General features: G+C 42.2%; 1 long non-coding RNA gene across 1 annotated transcript in view; it reads right to left on the bottom strand.

Moving 5' to 3' along the window:
• LOC137542393 (uncharacterized) overlaps positions 1–27131 on the bottom strand; it is a 319706-nt gene that overhangs the window by 212733 nt on the left and 79842 nt on the right. Inside the window, exon 3 of the long non-coding RNA XR_011025417.1 lies at positions 20389–20476. This is a non-coding gene — a long non-coding RNA (uncharacterized lncRNA). The remainder of the gene's footprint in view (positions 1–20388; positions 20477–27131) is intronic.

Genomic DNA, 27131 nt, shown 5'->3' with positions numbered 1-27131 from the left:
ACACGTGGTTTATTAATCTGAAGAAGCAGACAAAGATCCACAAAACGCGTTATCCCCCAAGAGTCTGATCTTATAATAAAATGGTTTTTACGTACCTCATTTAGGCTTGGTCCTTTCTTGGAGGTAAGCGATTGTTAAAGGGGAACTGAAGTAAGAGGTATATGGAGGCTGCCATATTTATTTCCTTTTAATCAATACCAGTTGCCTGGCAGCCCTGCTGGTCTATTTCTCTGCAGTAGTATCTGAATAACATCAGAAACAAGCATGCAGCTAGTCTTGCCAGATCTGACTTTAAAGTCTGAAACACCTGTTTTGCTGCATGCTTGTTCAGGGGCTATGGCTAATAGTATTAGAGCCAGAGGATCAGCAGGGCTGCCAGGCAACTGGTATTGCTTAAAAGGAAATAAACCTGGCAGCCTCCATATACCTCTCTCTTCAGTTCCCCTTTAAAACTTTTATTGGTTTTACCCAGCTTCTGCCTTCATAACTCGGGGCGTCTCCTCCTCCCCCATAGTTGCTTCAACTGTGTACATAGTTTATTTAATAAGCTGAAGAATAAAGTCTTAGCTTTAAGGGGATTTTTAAGCTATATTATTCTGGATATAAAAAATATAATCAAATAAAAGGCCTCATTACTTAATCATGTTAATAATGGTTTATATAGATATGCCTTCTTCCTGCCAGCAAGGGAAGGCAGAGTTCGCCAACCACACAAAGCGTTAGAGATCAAAATCCTTTTTGACCCCATAAAGCACTGTTATAATTTGTTATGTCTGTTTAATAAAAAGACTCAAAAAGAAACTCAATCCATCATTAATTCAGATTGCTGTTAATTGCAGCTCATTAGCTTGTGGGTGGTAAGGAGGAATTCCACACTGAATGCTGAGAGGATATCAATTAAAAATAATCTCTGGGTAACAGCCTTTTAATGATGTGTGTGAAGATTGATTCTTGTCTACTTCTCATGCACTGGAGAAAATGTAAACTACAGGTTGATGCTGTGCGGAAGTGTACACTGAACGTCACGCAAATCAGACTAATGCCTCATAAAGACATCTGATGAGAGTCACCTGATCACTTGCAGATGGAATGGGCATCGGTTTTAAGTTTGTTCAATACTAGTAAAGCTAGACACATATCATGGTGGCATTATCGTGATTCTATTCTTTGGTGCAGAAATTCTAGGAGGTTATTACATTGATACATATTGACCTTCTCTGAATAATCACCTAGCAGACACACTTATCCAAATTAGAGAGAAGAGACACTGATGCCATCAGCGGCATAGCTACAGACCAATGGGCCTTTATGTGGAATCCCCCCCCCCCCCCACACACACACACACTCACAACTTTGCTCCCTATCTAACCATCACACAGTTTAGACCCCAACTTCCAGTTAAACACAATTCTCAAATAAAAACATACAGGAGCTCAATAATCCACACTAATAACTCAATATAAATAATTTAAGTCTGTAATGTAGATTTACTGTTTTAGGGATATCATGAACAGACTGTGCCTAAATTAACAAAGTCAAGTAGTCAGGTGCAACCAGGAAGAAAGAATAAAGTATCAATGTGGTGGTTGCTTATGGCCCATCTTTACTACTATGAACAAATAAAAGTAACGTTTTAGGTACTATAGTACCGGTCATATGGTCAATTAGGGATTGATTTTCAATCTCAGTGTGTTTTCATGTCTTATTTATACCCTTATCTAGTCATAAGTGTTTGTAGCCATGTGTGTCCCAGGTAGTAGTATTAGTTAGCTCCTGTGCTCCTAGATATCAAAATTAGGAACCATTTGTTTCCCCTGGATAATCAATATTAGGCAAACATTGTGCACTGCTCACAGTTATCAGTATTAGGTATTCATGTGTGTCCCCCAGACAGCAGTATTATGTAGCCATGTCTTCTGCCAAATAGCAGCATTAGGTTACTGTGTGTGCACCCCAGATAGCTGTATTATGTAGGCATGTGTCCCCCACACAGCAGTATTATGTAGCCATGTCTTCTGCCAAATAGCAGCATTAGGTAACTGTGTGTGCCCCCCAGATAGCTGTATTATGTAGGCATGTCCCCAAAATAGATATATTAGGAAGCCATGTTTGCTACTGGTTGGGTGCAGATAAGCCAAGGCAAACCAAGCGGTTGCTTGAGGCCTCACCCACAACAGGGGCTTCTTATGCTGCTGCCAGGGCTGCCCTTTCTGTGACTTGCATTGCTGCCACTAATGAGGAAGTGATGCCTTTGCTCACTTAGTGCATTTGATGTATGTTGGGTGATTACCGTGTGCTGCTCTCCTCTTTTCAGGTCGCTGCTGATCTGCAGGTCTGTGAGTGTTGGGGATGGGAAGGCAGCAGGAAGCTACACACTCCCACTGACACCAATGCCCTAAATGGAGAGGTGGTGACACATTTATACTAGGGGAGGCTATATATACTGGGGGAACACCCTGTCTGCATACATAAAAAAAAAATAGAGCTGGGAAATTTGGGCGCAGGGTGAAGCCAAAAAATGTTTCACCTTGCTCCTGCAAAAGTCCCAGCGGCGTTAATTACGATTCCCCCTCCAGGTCGCTATGGACTCAGGGGAAAAATGCAATTCAGCAGCTAATTATTGGTGGCGGCAGAATTTCACTGTTTTTCTCAAAATTTAAGCTCCGCCTTTTACAGACGCCCAAATTACTCTCTGAGCACCGCTACAACTATAATTCCCATTACAGCCTATGGCGGCACCCAGCAGCACCCAAATGTCTGGTGCCCTTTTTGCCTGCCTCGACCCTGGCTGCCTTTACTGGGAGACACTTTAGCTACCTATACTGAAGGCGGCTACCTATACTGGGTGGGAAAGAAGGTAGCTCTACCTATACTTGACTTGAGGGCTACCTTTTTTGGTGGGGGGAGGGGAGCACCTTTGGCTACCTAATATGTGAGAAGGGGTCTCTGATTGCTGGGGAGGGCCACAAATTATGTGCTGCTTGAGGCCATGAAAACCTTAGCAGCATCCTTGCCCCTAGTTATCAGTATTAGGTAGCCATGCTTGCCACAGATAGTACTATTAGGTACCATGTGAGCCCCCACATACATTTGTATTCTGTAGTTATGTGAAGGCCCCAAATAATATAAGGAGCTACGTACTTTTGCCCCAGGCATGTGGAGCCCCCCCAGGTAGTAGTACTAAGCAGCCTTGTGCCCCCTCAACAGTAGTATAAGGCCCCCACATACTAGTATCAGGTAGCCACGTGTGCCTCCCAAACAGTAGTATTCAGCAGCCATGTGAAATAACACAGACAGTACTTTTCTGAAGCCATATGAGCCCTCTTCCTCATACAGTATATCAGTAGTCTGTAGTCATGCGAGGCTCCCATATAGCAGTATTAGGTAGCCATATTTGCCATCCAGATAGTAACCATATGAAGCTCCAACCAAAGCAAACAACAGTGGAGAGTAGCGTCTGGTACCCACACTTTCTCCTTCAGCTGATCAGTGTTTCCAAGCCTCCTGTGTCATGTATAAATTGACATTTCATGAGCAGAGACACAAAGCCATGGAGATGGGATAGGCTCACCAGAAGAGGAAGGAGGAACATTCTAGCTGGATCGACTTATGAGCCATGAGTCAATCCAGCTAGAGCATTTCTCATCCTCCTCTGGTTAGCCCATGCCACAAATGTAACTTTTCCCTTTGCTTCTATGCCACTGGATACCATCTCTGCAGAAAGGTTCACATGACCAAGATACCAACTTCCACGACATTATGTGGTCATGAAAAAAAAATGGGATAACATACAATTTTCTTTTAGCTTCTAAAAAAAGGAAGCCAGAGGGTATCAATATAGGGGAATATAGAGGACCCATTGTTTTGGGTCCAGTCTTGGACTTGGCTGAGACTAAATGCAGATAAAACTGAAGTCCTTCTGATCGGAGGGCAGCGCATGACAACAAAACAACTTCAACTTCACCTGCAGTCTTCACTGTTGGGAATAGGAGGCACTGATCTGCACAGCTCTGAGCATGTTCATAGCCTGGGAGTTCTAATTGATGGGGATTAGAACTTCAGAACTTATATCTCTGCTGTTGTGAAATGATCCTATTTCCACATGAAGAACATCGTGAAAATCAAGTACCTCATCCCTCCTAAACATCTGCCAACCTTAGTCCATGCCTTCATTGCATCCCGACTGGACTATTGTAATGCGCTCTACACTGGCCTTCCAAAAAAGGAGTTGCACCACCTACAGCTGATACAGAATACTGCTGCCAGACTGTTAAGCAACCAACCCCGCCACTGCCACATAACACCAGTCCTGCACTCCCTTCACTGGCTACCCATAAAATGGAGGATCCTATTCAAGATTGGCCTACTAACATTTAAATCACTTCATAATCTGGGCCCTGGATACATGAAAGAAATGTGACAGCTGCGTAGCAATCCCTGCAATCTCAGATCCACAGGTTCTAATAATCTAGTCATACCCAGAGTCCACCTCAAAACTTTTGGTCCCAGAGCCTTCTGTCATACCGCTCCTAAATTATGGAACGCCTTACCTCAGCAGATCAGGACAGCTCAAAATCTGGATGTGTTTAAATCCAGACTGAAAATCCACCTGTTCAGTTTGGCATTTGCAGAAGTATAATTTTTGTTGTGTGACTACTTCATCCTACTACCAATTTCTGAATCTGAGAGAGCCTAAAGGCTGATACACACGGGGCCCGGTTGTTGCTGTTGCTAGCACACAGGAGACGTGGGGGCAAAACAGCTCGGCGATAGCTCCGCCTGAGCGACAGCTGTCTACACGTCTCTGCCCAATAGGCAGAGACGCAGCAGAAGCTGTCGCCGAAATTTTCGTTCCCCTGCCGGAAGCTCCCTTCTGGCTGTGGGTAGCTGTCGCTAGTCCGCACATATACACGCTGTACGCGTGGCGGACTAGCGACGGTTGCTGCGACAGCTGTTGCCAGTGATTGGCCAAGTAAATCGCCTGGCGACAGCTCTGAGTAGCGACAGTTCGTGGAGCGTCGCCCGCCTTATACACACGGAGGACCTGTCGCCGCAACATGCGCGTGCCACGTGTTGGTGGCGACAGTTGTGCCCCGTGTGTATGGGCCTTAGAGCTTTGAGTCCTAAGGGGGGAAAAGAGCTATATAAATGTTATTGTTATTGTTTTAACAACCTAGTGAAAAGGAGGTGGTCAAAGTAACACTTTCTTCAAATGTGACATATATTAGCGTAGCCATGAAGAAGCATAGCTGCAAATCATAGAGGTCCATAGCAATTTTTTGGGGTGCTTCGAGTCCTAAAAAACATTTGAATATTGGGACCCATTATCCCTTTCACATCTGATAGCATACAGTCATATACAACACACAATGCATACAACACATAGACACAGACATTCATTGTCCCTACAGTGCAGAGCCTACAAGAAAGCTGCAGGTCTATGGAGTTGGTACAAAAATCATCTGATTCCAACATCGACTCCTTAGTTTATGAAACCCCCGACTCCAACTCCAGGTACCCGCAAATTGCTCCAACTTTGAATACATGACTCCATAGCCCTGGAAAGCTGTTATATATGGTTATATATGGTGTATTTCCTAAATATGTAGACAGGATCCACTATTGTTTGTAGAGCTTTATCACCACTGATGTCACTTCCTGTACATGGACATGGGAAAATTGTAGTTTGTGGTTGGCAGCTTTTCTCCAGCTTCTTGTGTGACTGTATGTGGGTACATTGTGACAAAGCTGCAAAGTCCTCCTCAAAGTGAGAAATATTGGAACCCACTGATAAGAACAATCAGTTTAGTCCAAGTTTAATGCAAGTTCTTGTTCCTATGGAAATGAGTTGTCTTGAATCTAACCAGCAGTAGATTGTAGAATTGCATTATGAAGGTGAAACAGCAAAGTTCTGTTTTATTATTATTATGTATTTATATAGTGCTGACATCTACTGAAAGATTTTACAGACTTCAGTTATAACTGCCATTTAGAGGAGCTCACAGTCTCATCTAAAGGTACATATTCACCTACTGACGTCTTGAAGAGCTCTGTTGCCCAAAGGATTGGGTACAAATCCCGACAGGGATACCAAGATGCTGCATATGTGTGCTATGTGGGGGAGTGGAGGGAAAACAAGTGTGATCAGCTGAGCGATTTCCGGCAGGTGGGGGAGCAGCAAGAACAATGGCGTTTTATTTAAGAATTTATATAGAGCGCCGACATATTACGCAGTGCTGTACAGAGTATATGGTCTTGTCACTAACTGTCCCTCAGAGGGGCTCACAGTCTAGTCCATACCATAGTCACATGTCTATGTATGTATCGTGTAGTGTAGTCCTGCGGCGTAGCAGGAAGTGACGTCAGTGGAGCGCAGGCTCGGGCTGGAACGAGGAAGAGGTGAGTCCTCCCCGCCCGTTGCCTCTTACAATATAGCTGCAGCCAGCGACCTCACTTCTAAAGCTGGAGGGGAGCGGAGGACGGGGGACCCAGGCGAGGGAGGGGGGGGTCCGACCCCCCTCCCCGCCGCTAGGCCGAATACCCCCTTCCTGCCCGCTATCCCCTCCAGCTCGGGCGGCCCCCCACACACACAGACGGGCGGCTGCCGCCCCTCCAGAAGTGCCGCCTGAGGCAAAAGTTTCACCCCGCCTCATGGGCGGGCCGGCCCTGCGAACGGTTCACACGTGAATTTATTTGCGCGAACCTCGGTGGTTCGTGTTCGCGGGGAACTGCGAACTACATGCGAGTTCGACCTGCCCCCTATACATTCACCAACTTTGACCCTCTACATCACAGTCAGCAGACACATGGTAGCCAATCAGGCTACACTCCCTTCTGGAGCCCCCCCCTTTTAAAAGGTAGGCAGCATCAGCCATTTCACTCACTCATATGGCTGCAGTAATTAGAGAAGGGAGAGGAACCTGCTGTAGACATAGTGAAAGCTTAGTTAGGCTCTTGTTAGGCTTGTTAGCTTGCTCCTTGCTGATACTTATTGCTAAAAAACACCCCTCAACAGCTCTTTTGAGAGCTAATGTTGTTCTTGTGATCTAGTTTTTTTTGTGTGTGTGTCCCACAGACACTTGTTGCATGTACAGCCCTGTCAGTCAGTCGCAGCTGGCCCTTGGCCCCTTGGTAATTCCTACTGTGCCACTGACAGGCCCAGCACATTCAGTGACTATCTGTGTGTGTGACAGCTGCACATCTGTAATAGAAATCACTGCATACCTACCTGTTCAGTGCACCTACCTACGTGAGCGCACGCAGTGTTATTTACCAGTCACTGCACCTGTTCACGGTACCTGTGTGTGTGTGACAGCTGCACATTTGTAATACCAATCACTGCATACCTACCTGTTCAGTGGACGTACTTACGTTAGCGCACGCAGTGTTATTTGCCAGTCACTGCACCTGTTCACGGTACCTGTGCGTGTGACAGCTGCACATTTGTAATATCAATCACTGCATACCTACCTGTTCAGTGCACCTACCTACGTGAGCGCACACAGTGTTATTTACCAGTCACTGCACCTGTTCATGGTACCTGTGTGTGTGTCGTTGCTGGGGGGAGGAGGAGAACTTACCTGACATCACTGAGGAAGAGCAAGAGGAGATAGATAGTATGTCTGCATCCAAATTTGTGCAGATGGCGTCTTTCATGCTGTCCAGCCTGTTGAGGGACCCCCGTATAAAAAAACTCAAGGGGAATGAGTTGTACTGGGTCACCACGCTACTAGACCCTCGGTATAAGCACAAAGTGTTGGAGATGTTTCCAAATCACCAGAAGGCAGAAAGGATGCAGCACTTGCAGAACAAGCTGGCAACTATGCTTTACATTGCGTTTAAGGGTGATGTCACAGCACAACGGAATAAAGGGTATCACTGCCAGTAATCCTTCTCCCATGTCCACGCAGGCAAGGACAGGATGCTCTGGCGATCTCATGGTGATGTCGGACATGCGGACATTCTTTTGTCCAATGTCTCGCCTTAGCCCCCCCAGATCCACTCTCCACCAACGCCTCGACCAGCAGGTAGCCGACTACCTGGCCTTAAGTGTGCATGTAGACACTGAGCAGCGATGAACCCCTGGACTACTGGGTGCGCAGGCTTGACCTGTGGCCAGAGCTGTCACAATTTGCCATCCAACTTCTGTCTTGCCCTGCCTCAAGCGTCCTGTCAGAAAGGACCTTCAGCACAGCTGGAAGCATGGTCACTGAGAAGAGAAGTCACCTAGGTCACAAAAGTGTTCAGTACCTCACCTTTATCAAAATGCATGAGGCATGGATCCCGGAGGGCTACTGCCCGCCCAAAGACTAAGTCAGTCCCCACACACAGCATCTGTGCCTGCACGCCGTGTGACTGCCTGCCCCAAGACTAAGTTGCTCCCCACACAGCATCTCCGCCTGCAGGCCGCTTGACTGCCTTCTCCACCACCACCAACAGGGTCCAGAACTCCAGGCGGATTCCTGAATTTTTAAGGCCGCTGCTAGCAGTGACTCCTCACTATATGAAACCACTGACTCCAACTCCAGGTACCCAAAATTGCTCCGACTCCTCAACTCAGACTCCAACTCCACTGCCCTGGTTGAGTTTGTATTAAACAATCTTGCTATCCACATTTTCCAATACTTTTTGAAAGTAGTGGTACTTGTACAAAATGAAAGCAAATGGGTCTTGTACTTCTTCTGATTCCTATTTCATGTTACACTGCCATCTTCCATCACAACCAATTACAATTACGTTTGCTGCCCCAAGGTCCCACATGCTGCGTGGTGATAGCAGAGTGGTGCAGTGGAGTAGATATCCCTCTACCTTATTATATGCGGTCATTCCACAGGATCTTCTGACAAGTGGCACTCTCACCTAAGTTATCTGCACCTGCTGAAGTCAGTTCAGTGCCTTTTAAGCTGTCTTTTCCAAATAGTAATGATTCATTTACCTCCATGTTTACTTGTAGCTCATGCCTCAAACTGCTTTTCTCTACACAATGGGGGTCGGGTTTCTTCCCCAGAAATTTCCAGTGGTTGTATGCAGTTTGTTAGACTCTTGAATAATTTATAAATGCACTGTGGCCATAAAGATGATGTCAACTTTCTAGTATCTCTTTAGTCTAATATCCTTCAGCAAACTAGCATAGTTGCTGTTGGCAGGCAAATATGCATTCGTTGCTGTGCATTCACATTAGAATTTTCCTGTTCGCAAAAACTAGCCCATTTTTAAAATGAGGAGCATGTTCACTGTTCACCTGGAAAACGCACCACACCAAGTTTGCCTAACACTAGTGGTGAAGTGTCTAAAGCAAATTAATAGGCCTTCTGAGTACTGGGGCACACAAAAAACCGCTAGCAGATCCGCAAAATGCTAGCAGATTTTGAAACGCTTTTTCTTATTTTTCTGTAGCGTTTCACCTAGCATTTTGCGGTTTTGGGAAGCGTTTTTGGTGTAGTAGATTTCATATATTGTTACAGTAAAGCTGTTACTGAACAGCTTCTGTAACAAACATGCCTGCAAAACCGCTCTGAACTGGCGTTTTTCAGAGCGGTTTGCGTTTTTCCTATACTTTACATTGGAGGCAGAAACGCCTCCGCAATCCAAAAAATGCCTCACCCCGGGAGTATGCGTTTCAGCAAAACGCCTCTGGTGTGAACCACCCCATTGAGATACATTACCAAGCGTATCCGCAGCCGCAAGCGGCTGCAAAAACGCCAAAAAACCCGCTCGGTGTGCCCCAGCCCTGAATGCCATTTTAGATTAATTATGATACTCTTTGCTCTCCAGTTTTTGAAGCATAGTTGCCACGGAGGAAAATGTGTTCCCACTTTTCTGAATGTGGCATTATTTAAAGTGGAAATCAAATTTGGACAACAAAAAAGTAGAAATAGATTTTTTTAGATTGCCACTCTTCTTTATAGATATGCCCCTAGAGTGTAATTCAAACCAGACATGACACTTGTAAGTGTGGATGCACACCTCTCCTATGCAAGTGCTAAAGAATATTAAAGGGAACCTGAAATGAGAGGCATATGAGTGGTCAAGGTTTTTATTTTTGTCTGTGTCATAATTGGGAAGATTATGAATTCTTGTTCCGGTCATTGATGACACCATAACAGAGAATGAACTGAACTGAATTTCAATAAATTCCCTAATGCAAAAATCTTCAATCAATTTCTATTCATTCTTCATGAACAGCAGCACAAACCTATAAAGTTACCCATATATTTAGCAATCTTGTGGCCAATGACTATCAGATTCAAGAATTATTATCGAAACAGATGAAAATCGGTGCCGCCAAGTGCACGCCCGATCGACAATGTGACCAATTTTGGGCCGAGCATGTGGATTGGACATGCTGCAAGATGTCGGGCCATTGTGGTTAATCGGTTGTGCGTTGGTAACTGCGAGCAATTTTAGGATTAGCGAGAAATGCGATGAAACCCCCAGCATTGTTCCCGCAGAATATACAGTAAATGTCCTTGTATGTGTGCATTTAAATATTACCTATCCTGTGTCGTGGTGCCCATCCTCTTCCGACACTCTTCCAATTGTCCTATGCATGCCGCCGGGGCATAGCACGCGGTGCGTGTGTGATGTCACATGCGTCACGCCGGTGGCGTGTATAGGGGCAATGGAAGAGTGGCAGATTGAGAAGACGGATGGTCACCGCGACACAGGACAGGTAATGTATAAATGGACACATACATGGACATTTACACACTGCTGGAACAGTGGCGAGGCGGCGGGTGAGGTGGCGGTGGAGTCCTGAGAGATTTCAGCACAACATTTATTGGGGTAAGAAGAAATTTGAGACAGAATTTAGAGTTTGGAGAGTTATGATGATATTCCAGAATGTGAGGACATGACTATATTAAAATAAATGTTGGAGGGGAGGGTTAAGTATTTATATAGCGCAGCGCTGTACAGAACATACAGTCTTGTCACTAACTGTCCCTCAGAGAGGCTCACAATCTTGTGTTCGAGAGTAAATATACAGTAAATGGTTCTGATTAATAAGATGTCCCCCGAAAATAAGCCCATATCATCTTCTGGAGCAAAAATTAATATAAGAAAACATGGTATTAGACCATGACTGCAGCTTTCACATTAGATTATGAGCTCCTTCAAGAGGTAGTTAGTGTTCTGAATTATTTAGTAAATTTGGTAAAGCACTGCAAAAGATGTTGTTTCTATATAAAAATACAACTGGAAAAACTGGAAAGAAATGCCAACTGGGTAAAACTGTGTTTGCTATTACAGCCACATACCAGTCAAACAGACAAGAAAATCAACCTATTAATACAGAATGACTACAAATGGTTATCCAACCTGTGACCTCACGCCCTTGTGACCTCACATGCAGTAATGTATAGAAAAAAGATGAGCATAAGATTATGCCTCACACTGCTAAGCTGTATTCCAACTTATTTAATAACTGCCATACAGCTGGGATCAGACTGTCGGCTGAGTCATCTGAGGATCAAACAAAATGACAGCAATGACTCATAATGATTCACATACAGATACATAAACTATATTTGTATAGGCTATAGGAAGATGAAACAAAGCATTGGTAATATTTTGTAGTTATTAGTGGCAGCAATATAATGACTCACTTCCCTTTTGTTGGGCAATGGTGAGTCAAAATATTTTAAAAAGTGGAAGTTTGTCCCTCTGTCTGCAGGCAAGAACAAAAAAGAAACATGATATTTAGCAAGTCCTATTTAGGAGCCATAAGGCTATGTGAAAGTACCAGAGGACATGTGGATGTCATAACTAAATAGAGAAGGCTGAAAAAAGTTAGGTGGCAGCTGTCATTTATTTTAGGCACAATGGTTATCAGGATCCTGGAATCTGTTCAGCTCTAATACAAGCAGGGCTGTGGAATCAGCACAAAAATAATCAGACTCCAACTACTCAGTTTATGAAACCTCAACTCTGACTCTAGGTACCTATAATTGCTCCGGCTCCTTGACTCCGACTCCACAGCTCATGCAGGGCTATGGAGTGCACCAGCCCTTTAAGCCACAAGAAAGCAAGAATAATTTTGACAGTACCTGCTCACCTACTTTTTGGTACTTTATCAATTGGGCAGAGACTAGGCAGGATGTGACCAATTTGATGTGGGGAGGAGCCATCCTCTGATTTTACTAAGCACTTTTTACTGTTTTACCCAAGTCTATGAGTAGGGTTTTTTTTCTATCAGATACAAGAAGGTTTTAAGCTAGGTACACATGATACGTTTTTTCTGCTTGATTTTCCATCTGATCGTTTTTTTTTCGGTCGATTCTCTTATCTGTTTCGATTCACTTCTATGACAAATCGACCAGAAAAATGAAAGGAATATTGCATATGAAGGAATTTATCTATCGGACGCAAAAACGTATGTGCACCTAGCATTACACTATTTGAGGCTCCTACATAAAACTGGGTGCACTTGCTGTTAATAAGAGGTGTGATGTAGACCAGCAGGCGTTAACCCACAGTTGCCTGGGGAGGTGAGAACTAATGCTGTTGTGGACATCTGGAGTGTGGTATAAAAAAAATAAATAAATAAATAAATTGTCCTAGAAGGTTTAAATTTTTGTCAAAATTTAATGGCTGAAGGGAGAAGAAAAAACTGTCAACACCCTGCTGACCAGACACTTAATTAGAAGTAGTGGTGCAAACATAAGTAGACTCAAAACCACATCCTGAGAGTTTCAAGCTGTATCCCCACACATTATATTAGTACTCTTCATTTTATTGTTTCAACACACAGGTAAAAATGACCAACGTTTCTGCCATAAGGGCATTGCAAGACAAAAGTGCTATCCAGAACATCGACCAAAATGCAAAACAAAAAACTAGTAAATCATGAGAAAAGTATAGTTCATCAGGGCAAGATTTCTTTCAATTAGGAGGTTTAGCAATAAAACATATTTGTACTGTACAACATGTTACACATTAGGCTGCAAAGGAGCAAGCTTAACTTTCCCTGGGCAATACAGTCTTTTGGCCCAATCCAATTCCCTTCCCCCCCGAGGACCCATATTCACCAGAAGATGAATTGGTGAACTTCCTGCCCACGGGAACATGCAACGTCACACAAAGGCACAAAGGAGCTTAAATGATTGCGGCACTTTGCACAGGAGCTATTGAGGATCTTAAAGATCCGATCTGCTGTAAAGCCCCATCTACACCATACAATTTTTTGTGTGATCTGATTAATCGATTAGATTAAATCCGACATGTCCGATCGGGATTCGATACGATAGTGTGGTCGAATGTCATTGCAAAACATTGGCAAATCGATTACACTACCGATGGAATCGAATCCCAGTTAGACATGTCAGATTTAATCGAATCGATTAATCAAATAACACAAAAAAATTGTATGGTGTAGATGGGGCTTTACCGTTGTAATCGCCAAGCATAGCAAAGTGTCGTTCGATTAATTGCACACACGCACCCACGCAGCAGAATTGTCGAAACAATTGCTAGTCATGCAAAATAAACCCCAGAAAATTGCTGGTCGCTGCAAAAATCACAACGTGACTACGTAGCTTAAGTTTTCTCCAAAGAGATGATTTTCCATCTTTTGTTTATAGTAACTTTAAAACATTCTGCCATTGAAAAAGTACCAAAAAGTAGGTGAAAAAAGTACTGTCAAAATTATTTTGGGTATTTTCTTGCTTTTTTTTTTTTTTTTTTTTTTTTTTTTTTTGGGTGGGGGAGAAAAAAGTGAATTGGATTGACCCCCTTGTGTATTTTCTATTGTGTGAAAATGTATTTTACTATCAGTCAAACACGGTTATTTTCAAGATATATTTGTGAGGATGCAAATAAATATATTAATTAAAAATAGACTAACTTTGTAGACCTTTGTGGGAGCAAAACAGTTTATGACACATAGACAACCTTTTTTTTTTTACCCTCAGAAATATACTGTCCTAGAAACATGCATATCTGTTTGGTGTGACTTTCATACCTCTATTCTTTTTCTAAAGACTGTTAAATCTTGGTTGACCAAGATGCCTTTTTATTCAATGTAAAATGTTACCTTGCATTTTGATAAATATCTTTGTGGGTTTGACCTAATTAAATAACATACAAGCAGTTCAAGGCTCCTAACACCTTTATGAAAACAAAAGACCACAAGCAGGAAATGCTAAGCAAAAAAAAAATAAAATAGTTTAAGTGTTCTCCTGTATAATACAGTGCAATGTATTTCCAGCTATAGCTGGCCTCTGTCAACTATTCACATGCTAATGGCACAACAAGCTGCCCTTTTATACATGTAAAGCAGAAAACTAGGCTTCTCAAGCTGTTGTCGGATTTCAGCCAAAACAGAATCTAGATTTCCTTCGCTGATAGAGAAAAAACAACAGGATACAGAAATGCACTTTAAATGAAACGCACACGTGTATTTTCCTGCTATGGCAGAACTCTGAATATTACAAGAAAGGGTTATTAACATATTCACCCCCCCACACCACCTCTTGTGTGGATGGATTATATCTACATATGAGTAGAATGCATGCTTTTCCCATAAATTAGAAATTCTAATCAGCCTGCTATATAGTGTCTTCGAGTAAGATTATACCCAGAGCCTAACAATACAAGCCATTATCCATTTATGGCTCTGCTATATTACGCTTCGTCCTGATTTACATTCTTTACTGGGCTCTTGGATAATCACTAAGTATTGTGAGGGGACTGGGACAACATTTTTGTAGCTTGTATAATAGGCAAGAAGTTATGGTATTTCCTGTTATACATTAATACAATTTATAGAATGACTTATTTGCATAGATTTCTGTACACGTTTTACGTTCTAAGGCAAAAATATTGCTTGTTCCTTTATTGTTATTTTCTGTAAGATTTTTTTTTTTTTACACCGATGGATGGCTTAAAGTGGGCATACACAGGCCGATTTTTTTTTTCGATTGAATGGATGAAAATAGAGTATACAACTTTATGTCCGATCGATTCATATTGGCTGATATTCAACCTCATTTTTTAAAATAAATCAAGTAGGTCAAGATATGCCAATCGATGGAACAAGCATCAAGGGTTTTTAATCATGTGTTTGATTGACCTTTAATCAATAATTTCTTAAACTCAAGTGTCCTCAGCAATTTAGGCTTTCCACACAACAGGGTTGCTGTATTTATCGATTCGGAGATGCCTGATCGAACAAAAAAATGATTGATTAATTAAGGGCAGAAATGGAACAAAAAACTGGCCCTGGTGTATGGCCCAAAAAATTGATTATTGTTCAACTGATTCATTTATTTTGAATCAATTCCAATTATCGTTTGGTTGATCGATCGTACTGTAATTGACGAGTGTATGGCCAGCATTAATTGTTGCCATGTGTATGGCGGCACGTCATCCGCTACACAGCTGACGTGTGTACAGCCCGGCCCAGTGATGTCGCCCAAGGTGACATCGGTCAAATGTGTGTACGCACCTCAAGACAGTAGAAGCATGAGACAGTTTGGGGAGATTACATTTTTTTCTCTGAGGGACAGATACTGATATGACTATATGACACTGCAGAACATATCTGCACTATATAAATACACAATAATACTCAATAAAAGTAAGGACTTGCACATGGATAGGCGCTGTGCATGGTATAAGGAAATTGCACATGAAATAAGGACTCTTGTTGGATATGTGGAGGCTGCTGCATGTTAAAGCAGGAAGCTGATCATGAAGAGGCAGGACAAGAATGTTGGCTGGGGTGGCAAAAAGTATAAATCCAGTCCTGAAAACTGGTACATGATTACTTTTTTTCCATGATGTGACCAATTATAAAACAAAGTCTGACAACAATTTTGTTCTATAATTTCAAGCATTTTATAGCTATTGTATAACACTTCTACAGAGCTTGATGAGTTAAAGAGGAACTGTGCTGTATGCTGATGAGTTCAAGAGGAACTTTGCTATTAGCTGTATGGCTAATATTGTGGTGGAACCCCTCCCACAGAGAGATGTCATAACCATGGTCTTGACAGTTTGCTATCTGTGAACATCATTGCAATGGCCTCAATTCATTAAAGGATACCACAACTGACATGTGGCATAATGAGATAGACATGGGTATGTACAGTGCCTAGCACACAAATAACTAGGCTGTGTTCCTTTTTTTCTTTCTCTGCCTGAAAGAGGTAAATATCAGGTATGTAAGTGGCTGACTCAGTCCTGACTCAGACAGGAAGTGACTAGAGTGTGACCCTCACTGATAAGAATTTCCCCCTTTTTTATCTATTTCTTGCTCTCAGAAGCCATTTTCTTCTAGGAAAGTGTTTTATAGTTGGAATTTCTTATCAGTGAAGGTCACACTGTAGTCACTTCCTGTTTGAGTCAGGACTGAGTCAGCCACTTACATACCTGATATTTACCTCTTTCAGGCAGAGAAAGAAAAAAAGGAACACAGCATAGTTATTTGTGTGCTAGGCACTGTACATACCCATGTCTATCTCATTATGCCACATGTCAGTTGTGGTATCCTTTAAGCAGATTATACTAGTCTAGTGATGTTTTTTAGTCTACTGATGGTTTGGTCAGTTGCATCAAAGGGGAATTCACTATTACCAAAGGTTTTAGACCTGTTTTTAGACCTGGTCGAAACCATTTGGTAATTAGGTGGGTAAAGCAGGGGAAATGATCAAAAAATGCAATTCACAAACAAGTAGCTATGACTGACATCCTCCTCCTTTGATGAGCTCTCCTCTGCATACAGTTAAAATCCTGCATAATTAATTCAAAAGGTTCCATCCTCACATCTAAAATACCTCACAGAATTACTTTACCAGCAAAAAAATCAGCTGGTCTAATCTCTGTCAGAAAAAGTGGGCGTGGTTACTCCTTGTTTGCCTTTGTGAATTGTATAATTACTGAATGTTAGACCAGGTCTAAAGCCCAATCTACAAGATACGATTTGTTATACGATTCGATTACGATTCTATTTACAATCCGATTAAATCCAACATATCCAATCGGGATTCGATTCAATTCGATTTGCCATTGCAAAACAATGGCAAATCGAATTGTATCAAATCCCGATCACACATGTCGGGTTTAATCGGATCGTAAATAGAATCGTAATCAAATCGTACTAAGAATCGTATCGTGTAGATGGGGCTTTAAGCATTACACCAAGCCATCAGTAGACTAAAAACCATCTGTAAACTAGTCTAAACTGCTTAGTGAATTGAGGCCATAAAGGCTTTTTTCAACTACCAAGCTAGCAGTATCTTCTCTTCCTCAGTAATGAACATTCCATACAGATCACCTGGCAGAACTAAAGAGGTCACCACCAGTGATACATTTCAGACTGTAAATCAGGGAGAGGAAAGATTTTACAATGGGCAAACACTGACTAAATAATCCATAAATAAATATTGTAAAAAAAGTAAGCAATTTTATTCATTATGTTATTTTCACTACCGTTCCTCTTTAAAATGCAATATGGTTGCCTATAAATTGTGCACTGGCAGCAAAAGATGGGGGGGGGGGGGGGGGGGGGGGGGAAACAACTGTGCAAATGACTGCACTTTGATAACTATGTAGCACTTCAAGCTAGCGATGTTTATCTAGATACCACAATACTACATGTTCCATGTGATTGCTTTGTGCCAAAAAAGGATGAAAGTTTTTCCACTCTGCTTGCATGCAAAACGCCATTCTCTGCCACACCGGGGTACACATCTACAGAAATACTAATGTCTTGTGTTTCCGTTCGAAGACACGTGGAGGTAACAGATTCAGACAGAAGAAGGTAAGAAACTATGTTTTGTCAATATCAATTAACAAGAACTCCTTATGTTTCAATATAAAAACAAATTCTCAAAGTTGAAGGTTGTACATAACATTTTGTTAATGTTTTTATAGCGGTGAAAACGAAAGTCTTAATATAGTAAGACTATAGTATAGTATTCATATTGTACAGCAGCGGAGGAAAAAAATCACAAGCCTTAGTAGTTCACTGGTGTGCAATAACCTTTAATAGTAAATCCCAAAAGTCTGAAAATGTAATTTACCATTGTACTAACTAATCTTAGTTCGGTCCAGTCTTCTTTATGTAAGAAAGAAAGACTATTAGATAACAATGTTTGGAATAATCTTTTTTTTTTTTTTTTTTAAATAAGTCTCTTTTGTTTTATGTTTGATCTAGAGTCAGTTGTATGCAAAATGTGTTTAGTTACTTCATTTATTATATTATAATATATTATATTCCAGAAATATTATTATTGTACAAACGTGCAAACATTTGAGGTTTTTTTAACCTTTCTTTTACCCCACTTGGTGGTCTGAAGAATAATATAGCTTCAGTATTTTACAAATCCATAATAATGTGAAATAAATTCTAAAAATTCAGATCACAGCTTTTGTGCTCTCCGGTTCTAAAAATCAGATTTCCCCTGCCTTATTTATAACAGTTTGATGAGATTTTTTTATGGTGGCAGTCTGCTCTTTGATCTCCTCCCATAAGTATAATAAAGTGACTATCTGAATCCCCTCTGAATTAGATGAAGCTTTGGATTGCCTTTTTCAGGAGTGCCAGAGAATTAATAATAAATAATAATAATAATAATTATTATTATTTAGTATTTATATAGCGCCGACATATTACGCAGCGCTGTACAGTGTATATATATATATATTGTCGTGTCACTAACTGTCCCTCAAAGGAGCTCACAATCTAATCCCTACCATTGCCACATGTCAATATTATGTAGTGTAAGTACTGTAGTCTAGGGCCAATTTTTAGGGGGAGCCAATTAACTTATCTGTATGTTTTTTTTGGAATGTGGGAGGAAACTGGAGTGCCCGGAGGAAACCCACGCAGACACGGAGAGAACATACAAACTCTTTGCAGATAGTGCCCTGGCTTTAATTCGAACCAGGGACCCAGCGCTGCAAGGCAAGAGGGCTAACCACTACGCCACCGTGCTCCGAATATTTGTATAGCGTTTTTCTCCTGTTGGACCTAAAGCGCTCATGAGCTGCAGCCAGTAAGGATGCGCTCAAGAGGCCACCTGTAGTGTTAGGAAGTCTTGCCTTGAGCTTCTTATTCCTGGCTATGGTCAGAACCCAGGTCTCCCATGTCAAAGGCCGTGCCCTTAGCCAGTACACTATCCAGCCACTGTTTTGTGGCCTAGGCAACAATGGGGAGCTAGGGCCACGTGCATTTCTGCAGCCTCCCCTGCTCAGCAATCTGGAGCTATATCTCAGCTAGAAAAAAAAAAGTGGTTCTGAGGAGATGGGCAGAAAACTGCTATGGTGGTGTGTTTGCATGTCACAAAATTATTGCAGAATTAGCACTATTTTCTGGCAATTTGCTTAGCATTGCCTGTAAAAAAGCAAGTCACTACAGTGGCTCTCCAACAAAATCTATCGTTTTAGATTTTATTAAATGTGAAGAATGGGTACAGCAATGTTACTGTTGTAATTATTATGATCTCTTAGATCACAAGTTGACTGTAGGGGATCATCTTTTCTTGCTTTCATAGTTTGTACTTGTTAAGTATACAGTACTCTATAAAGTGCTGAAGAAGATGGCAACGCTATATAAACATATACTAATAATAATAATAATATGGCCGGGCATCAGACTATGATTATAGTAGAGTAGAGTAGTTTCCTGTCAGAACGACGGGTCAATCGATAATTTCTGACATGTCCGATCTGCTCCGGATCACAAAATAAATCAATTTTCAGATTAGTACTGCACTATTAGTACTAATCAATTCCTTTCTCAGTCGGGAGCAGATCAGACATGATGGAAATTATCCCTTGACTCTTCGATCTGATGGGAAAATTGCATCGTGTTTACCAGACATCAGACTGTGAGCTCCTCTGAGGAGTCAGTAATAGGATTTGAGCTACTCTGAGGAGTGACATGACTATGTACTCTGCAAAGTGCTGTATAAGATGTCAGAGCTATATAAATACATGATAACACTATGTTAGGACATTAGGCTATGACTAGGGTAAGATTAGATTGTGAGCTCCTCTGAGGACAGTCAGTGAAAGGACTATGTACTCTGAACTGCTGCAGATGTCAGTGCTATATATTAATTCATAATAATATTAATAATATTATAGGGCATTACACAATGACTATGGTAGGGATTCAATTGTGAGCTCCTCTGAGAACAGTCAGCGACATGACTATGTACTCTGTAAAGCAAAGGTGAAGATGTCAGTACTATATAAATACATAATAATACTATGTCAGGAAATTAGGCTATGACTATGGTAGGATTAGATTGTGAGCTCCTATGTAAACAGTCAGTGACATTGAAAATTGACAAAGTGTCAACCGTGTTCAAATAAATAATAACAATATAATGCTTTTCACGGCTAGATTGCATAGACCAGCCTACACAACTATGTACTTACCAATGAGTTAAACTTGTACAGTTATGAAATATTTTCCCATGGAAGAAAAATATATTCCTCTGACGCCATCATTTCTCAGTGGGGCCATCTATAAAGGAACAGATTACAGTGAATAATCTGCAGCACGTACGCAATTTACGGTTTTCCCTGACTACTTATAAAATACAAAATCATTAGGAAAAAATTGAAGACAGGTTTTTGCCCTGCTTCCTATACGCTGCTCTAGTCTCACACTGACTAACACACATCTGTCATTTTCAATAAAACTGCTGACTGGTGAACCTGTGGTTTAATAGTGATAGTGAGAGATACGCAATAAAATAAAATAAAATATGCACGATTCCTGGAATAGGCTCCTGAAATGGGATCCCAATAACAAAATGCGCTGACAAACATGTTTATTGCAGCACATATAATATGCGACTGCATTATCCAAAGAAAAAACTTTGAAACATTGCTTTGCTAACGGTTCCTTTGTTCTTGAAAACATTATTAGGCTAGGCTGGAAAGACAACAAGATAACATATGTTAAGGCCGTGTACACATTTCCAACGCTTGTTGCCTGTCGGGGATCAGCACCTGATCAGATTGGGAGACATTGCCGGGCCAGGCTGCGCATACACACGCGCACACACACACACACACAGATACACGCACACACACACACACGTAGGTTGTGTAGCTGATGACAGGCTGTGTTGCTTAACGAGGGGGTGGAGGGATGAGGAGCGGTGCATGCATGACATCACGCAGTGGGTGGGGAAGCTGCGCAAACAATGGGATTGGCAGAGGACCCGCGTTGCTGGGGTTGAGTAGATCCACCCAGCAGATCGCTTGTGGGTCGCCGTACACATGCATGATTGTCAGCTGAGGCAGTTGTTATTGGCCACCTCGGTCAACATAAGTCAGTGTGTACAAGGCTTTTAGATAGTCCCTGCCATTACAAGCATTTTGTCTTGTCACCTTGACCGCACTACTTGGTTCCATAAATCTAGCCATTCTGCTGTACAACTGACCATTCAATTCAATCACTTCATCGAATTGAGAGAAAATTGAATCTGTCCCAGTGTGCTCAATTGATGAAAAATGGCTGATATCATGTCGATTTGACCAACTTCCTTGATTTCAATTAAAGGGAATCTGAAGTGAAAATAAACTTATGATCTAATAATTTGTATGTGTACTACAGCTGAGAAATAAAACATTAGGAGCACAGACATGAGTCTAATATTGTTTCCAGTGCAGGAAGAGTTAAGAAACTCCAATTGTTATCTATGCAAAAGAGCCACTGATCTCCACGACTTTCAAAATCCCAGAGAGCTCTGTCTTCTGAAGCTTGTTGTTATCTCAACTGTCAGTCACTGTATTTTCTTTTTCTCTGCAGAGGACAGTTCAAAAGTTCACTGGCCTGCTCTGTAAAATCATTTAGAATTCTGAGTAGTGTGTAAACTACAAATATTAGAGAATGATGCAATGTTATAAAAAACACTATATAACTGAAAATAAAAATATGATAATATTTTCTTTGTTACTAATGCTCTAGTAATTATCCGTACTACACATACAATTTATTATATCATTATTATTTTTTTCGCTTCAGTGTCTCTTTAACAAAGAATCAAATTTTTGGTTTCAAAGGATGGAAGCACAATGTTGTTCAGATTGAATTCGAAGGAGAATCGCATAGAATCTTGCTTGTAGTGTGTAGGCCACTAGTCGATCAACCACACTGAAGTTGATTGCCCAATAAAGTCAATTGCTTAGTCGATCGAAGCAAAATCACTAGATGTATGGCTACTTTAATACAGATAATAAAAATAATGACAACAATAAAAAGTAGTGAAGTTAATTTCAGGTTAATATTTCAGCCCCTCGTTAACTTCATGAAGTAAATAACACATATAAAAGATAGGAAATAAAATATGGCTCTAGCTTATAATATATTCAAGCATGTTGGAAACTTTCTGCTATTTAAGAGGCTGAAGCTATTAAACTCGTTTGTATAAAGGGCAGATGGACAGCTTTTCTTGGCATGGGGGCCCACTGGTAATAAAAGTATACAAAAGAAGAGTACATATGGTCTGTAGTGGATCATCTCCATCTGTGGTTGGAATTACTGTATAATAGTAAGATATAAGTTGCTAGAACTCACACCTTGTAGTGGTGAAACCTCAGCAAAAACATTAAATGTGTTTAGATTGTATATACGGTACTTCCCATTTGTCTGTTTCTGTCCACATACCAAAATCAAACTGGGCAGTTAACTTAACATCAGAGGCATGTCACACAGGAAGGATTGGGACTACATACCTTGGACAATATTGCACTGCAGGCTGTACAGACCCATCGTTAGCCTGCAGGCTGGCAACGTTGCTATGGTTTGGGAGGAGGGATAATGGAGGGGTGTGCAAGGTATGTCATGCAGCGGATGGTGTAAGTGAGGAGAACAATGCTCTTGTCCAGTGCTTGGCCAAATAGAACTGCCTGCTGGTTGATCGTTGGCTTAGGCTGCAGGGGGGGGGGGGGGGCATCAGAGTCTAGATTCTCAGCAGAAGCATTTATTATTGGCTGCCTCGGCCGAGTTCAATCTTATACATAGCTTTACACTATGGTAGAAAATTTGTACAGAGACTAAGGAGCAGACCATATGAGCTCCTCAGAGACAATGACAGGAATTGTGCAGTGTACTCTGGAAGATGCCAGTGCTATATTGATACATAATATTAATAATAACCTTGATGCAATGCGTAATATGCAGAATTAGACAATTTGCTGTATATCCCATAGTGATTTCTGACACCTACTCTGTTTGGTTGCATCAGCTCGGCCTCGGGATGTCTAATTTGTAATGATGTGACAGACAGGGACAGACTAAGCTGCATTAACTACATAAACATGGCTGAATTTTAACAATATGGTCACCTGACACCTCCTCGAACTCTAGGATTGTGTAAAAAAACATTATGTAGTAAGAACAAGCACAGCCAGATACAGTTACCTTACAAACTTTGTGCCCACGCAACCACCCAGCTACTTACATAGCAATAGCCAAAGCAACTGCTATAGGGCCCTGAAGCAGAGGGGGCCTAGGTGACACTTGATGTATTCACCAATTAACTTTCTTGTGTTTCTAGACCCTCTGACTTTTTCTCAGTGCCCATTGACTACATGCAGTGTACATTCCTTGAGACTGTAAATTGTCCAATCATTGGATATCCATAGGGTAGGTGCAGGTGGAATTACTCAAGAATGCCTACATCTGATGGCCAAACAAAAAAAATGACTACAGGGTCCCCTAATCTCTAGCTATGCCACTAATTACAAATTGATGTAAATAGCACCATCATATTTTTGGCTCTGTACAAGTAGAGAAAAAATACAGTACATGGACAAGCAAGGGCAAAACACGTAATGTACTGTATACTTACAGAGGTTGTACAGTTATAGAAGACACATTAATGCTGAGATACAGCAGAAGAGAGAGCCCTCCACCTCAACCGGTGCTATGCCTGATGGGCACTTACAATAACATTTCTATAGCGCTTTTCTCCCATAGGACTCAAAGCGCTTAAGCTCTCTCAGATTCAGTAGTTGGTAGTAGGATGAAGTATTCACACAACAAAAATTATATATCTGCAAATGCCAAACTGAAAAGGTGGGTTTTCAGTCTGGATTTAAACACGTCCAGAGATGGAGCTGTCCTGATCTGCTGAGGTAAGGAGTTCCATAATGTAGGAGCAGCATGACAGAAGGCTCTGGGACCAAAAGTTTCCAGGTAGACTCTGGGTATGACTAGATTATTAGAACCTGTGGATCCGAGATTGCAGGTATTGCTATGCAGCTATAACAATTTTTTTAATGTATCCAGGGCCCAGATTATGAAGTGGTTTAAATGTCAGTAGGCCGATCTTGAATAGGATCCTCCATTTTATGGGTAGCCAGTGAAGGGAGTGCAGGACTGGTGTTATGTGGCAGTGACAGGATTGGTTGGTCAACAGTCTGGCAGCAGTATTCTGTATCAGCTGTAAGTGGTACAACTCCTTTTTTGAAAGGCCGGTGTTGAGAGCATTGCAATAGTCCAGTCGGGATGTAAGGACAGCATGGACTAAGGTTGGCAGATGTTTAGGGGGGATGAGAAGCTTGATTTTTTACGTTGTTCTTCAGATGAAAGTAGGATGATTTCACCACAGCAGAGATGTGAGTTCTGAAGTTCAAATCACCATCAATTAGAACTCCCAGGCAAAGCACAAGCTCAGAGCTGTGTAGATCCGTGCCTCCTATCCTCAGTGGTGAAGACTGCAAGTTAAGTTGTTTTGTTGTCATGCGCTGCCCTCCGATCAGAAGGACTTCAGTTTTATCTGTATTTAGTCTCAGCCAGTTGTCACTCATCCATTGCTGTAGTTCGCCTAAGCAGGCATTTATAGTGTGAGTTGGGTCTGTTATGCTGGGTACACACAATACGTTTTTTCACTCGATTTTCCATCCGATTGTTTTTTCCGCTCGATTCTGCGCTTGAATCTCTTACTTTCTGCTCGTTTTTTCTTATCTTTTTCCATTCACTTCTATGAGAAATCGACCTAAAAACGATCCGAAGGAATATTGGACGTTGGAAATTATCTATTGAACCCATCTATCGAGCGGAAAAACGTACGGTGTATTCCCAGCATTACACCAGGCTTGAAGGAAAGATATAATTGGGTGTTGTCAGCATAGCAGTGGTATGTCAGGCTGTGTTTTTGGATTCGTTTTCCAAGCGGTAACATGTAAATTGTGAAAAGCAGGAGAGAGAGGATTGAGCCCTGGGGCACCCCGTACTTAAGTGGTACAGAGGTGGACAGGAAGGGCCCCATACACACATTTTTAGTTCTGCCACTCAAGAAGGATTGGAGCCACTGAAGAACTATGCCATCAATGCTGCAGTATTCCTGTAGCCTGCTTATCAAGATGTCATGGTCAACTGTATTAAAGGCTGCAGAAAAGTCTAGCACAGTGGTTCCCAACCTTTTCCAGGTCGTGACACATCACGACAAACATTCAGATATCCGGGACACGTTACATCATGCCAAACATTCAGATATACATGACACGTCCCATATGATAGAAAAGAGGGGCTCAGTAACAATCTGATGATGCTGCAGGCATAATGAGGGGCTCAGTAACAATCTGCTGATACTGCAGGCACAATGAGGGGCTCAGTAACAATCTGCGGATGCTGCAGGCACAATGAGGGGCTTAGTAACAATCTGCTGATACTGCAGGCACAATGAGGGGCTCAGTAACAATCTGCGGATGCTGCAGGCACAATGAGGGGCTCAGTAACAATCTGCTGATACTGCAGGCACAATGAGGGGCTCATTAACAATCTGCGGATGCTGCAGGCACAATGAGGGGCTCAGTAACAATCTGCTGATACTGCAGGCACAATGAGGGGCTCAGTAACAATCTGCTGATGCTGCAGGCACAATGAGGGGCTCAGTGACAATCTGCTGATACTGCAGGCACAATGAGGGGCTCAGTAACAATGTGCCGATGCAGCAGGCACAATGAGGGGCTCAGTAACAATGTGCTGATGCTGCAGGCACAATGAGGGGCTCAGTAACAATGTGCTGATGCTGTAGGCACAATGAGGGGCTCAGTAACAATCTGCTGATGCTGCAGGTACAATGAGGGGCTCAGTAACAATGTGCTGATGCTGCAGGCACAATAAGGGGCTCAGTGACAATATGCTGATGCTGCAGGCACAATGAGGGGCTTAGTGACAATCTGCTGGTGCTGCAGGCACAATGAGGGGCTCAGTGACAATATGCTGATGCTGCAGGCACAATGAGGGGCTCAGTAACAATCTGCTGGTGCTGCAGGTACAATGAGGGGCTTAGTGACAATCTACTGATGCTGCAGGCACAATGAGGGGCTCAGTAACAATCTGCTGATGCTGCAGGCACAATGAGGGGCTCAGTGACAATCTGCTGGTGCTGCAGGCACAATGAGGGGCTCAGTGACAATCTACTGATGCTGCAGGCACAATGAGGGGCTCAGTAACAATCTGCTGATGCTGCAGGCACAATGAGGGGCTCAGTGACAATCTGCTGGTGCTGCAGGCACAACGAGGGGCTCAGTGACAATCTGCTGGTGCTGCAGGTACAATGAGGGGCTCAGTAACAATCTGCTGATGCTGCAGGCACAATGAGGGGCTCAGAAACAATCTGCTGATGCTGCAGTGCCCCAGTATAGCTAGTATAGTGCCCCAGTATAGTGCCCAAGTATAGCCAGAATAGTTCCCCAGTATAGCCAGAATAGTGCCCCAGTATAGCCAGAATAGAGTATAGCCAGAATAGTGCCCCAGTATAGCCAGAATAGTGCCCCAGTATAGCCAGAATAGTGCCCCAGTATAGTGCCCCAGGATAGCCAGTATAGTGCCCCAGGATAGCCAGTATAGTGCCCCAGGATAGCTAGTATAGTGCCCCAGTATAGCCAGTATATTGCCCCAAGATAGCTAGTATAGTGCCCCAGGATAGCCAGTATAGTGCCCCAGGAGAGCCAGTATAGTGCCCCAGGATAGCTAGTATAGTGCCCCAGTATAGCCAGTATATTGCCACAGGATAGCTAGTATAGTGCCCCAGGATAGCTAGTATAGTGCCCCAGGATAGCCAGTATAGTGCCCCAGGATAGCTAGTATAGTGCCCCAGTATAGCCAGTATAGTGCCCCAGGATAGCTAGTATAGTGCCCCAGGATAGCTAGTATA

The sequence above is a fragment of the Hyperolius riggenbachi genome, chromosome 12 (genome assembly GCF_040937935.1).
Source record: "Hyperolius riggenbachi isolate aHypRig1 chromosome 12, aHypRig1.pri, whole genome shotgun sequence".
Lineage (NCBI taxonomy): Eukaryota > Metazoa > Chordata > Amphibia > Anura > Hyperoliidae > Hyperolius > Hyperolius riggenbachi.
The sequence above is the reverse complement of the archived record's forward strand: the minus strand, read 5'-3'. Positions and strand labels throughout refer to the sequence as shown.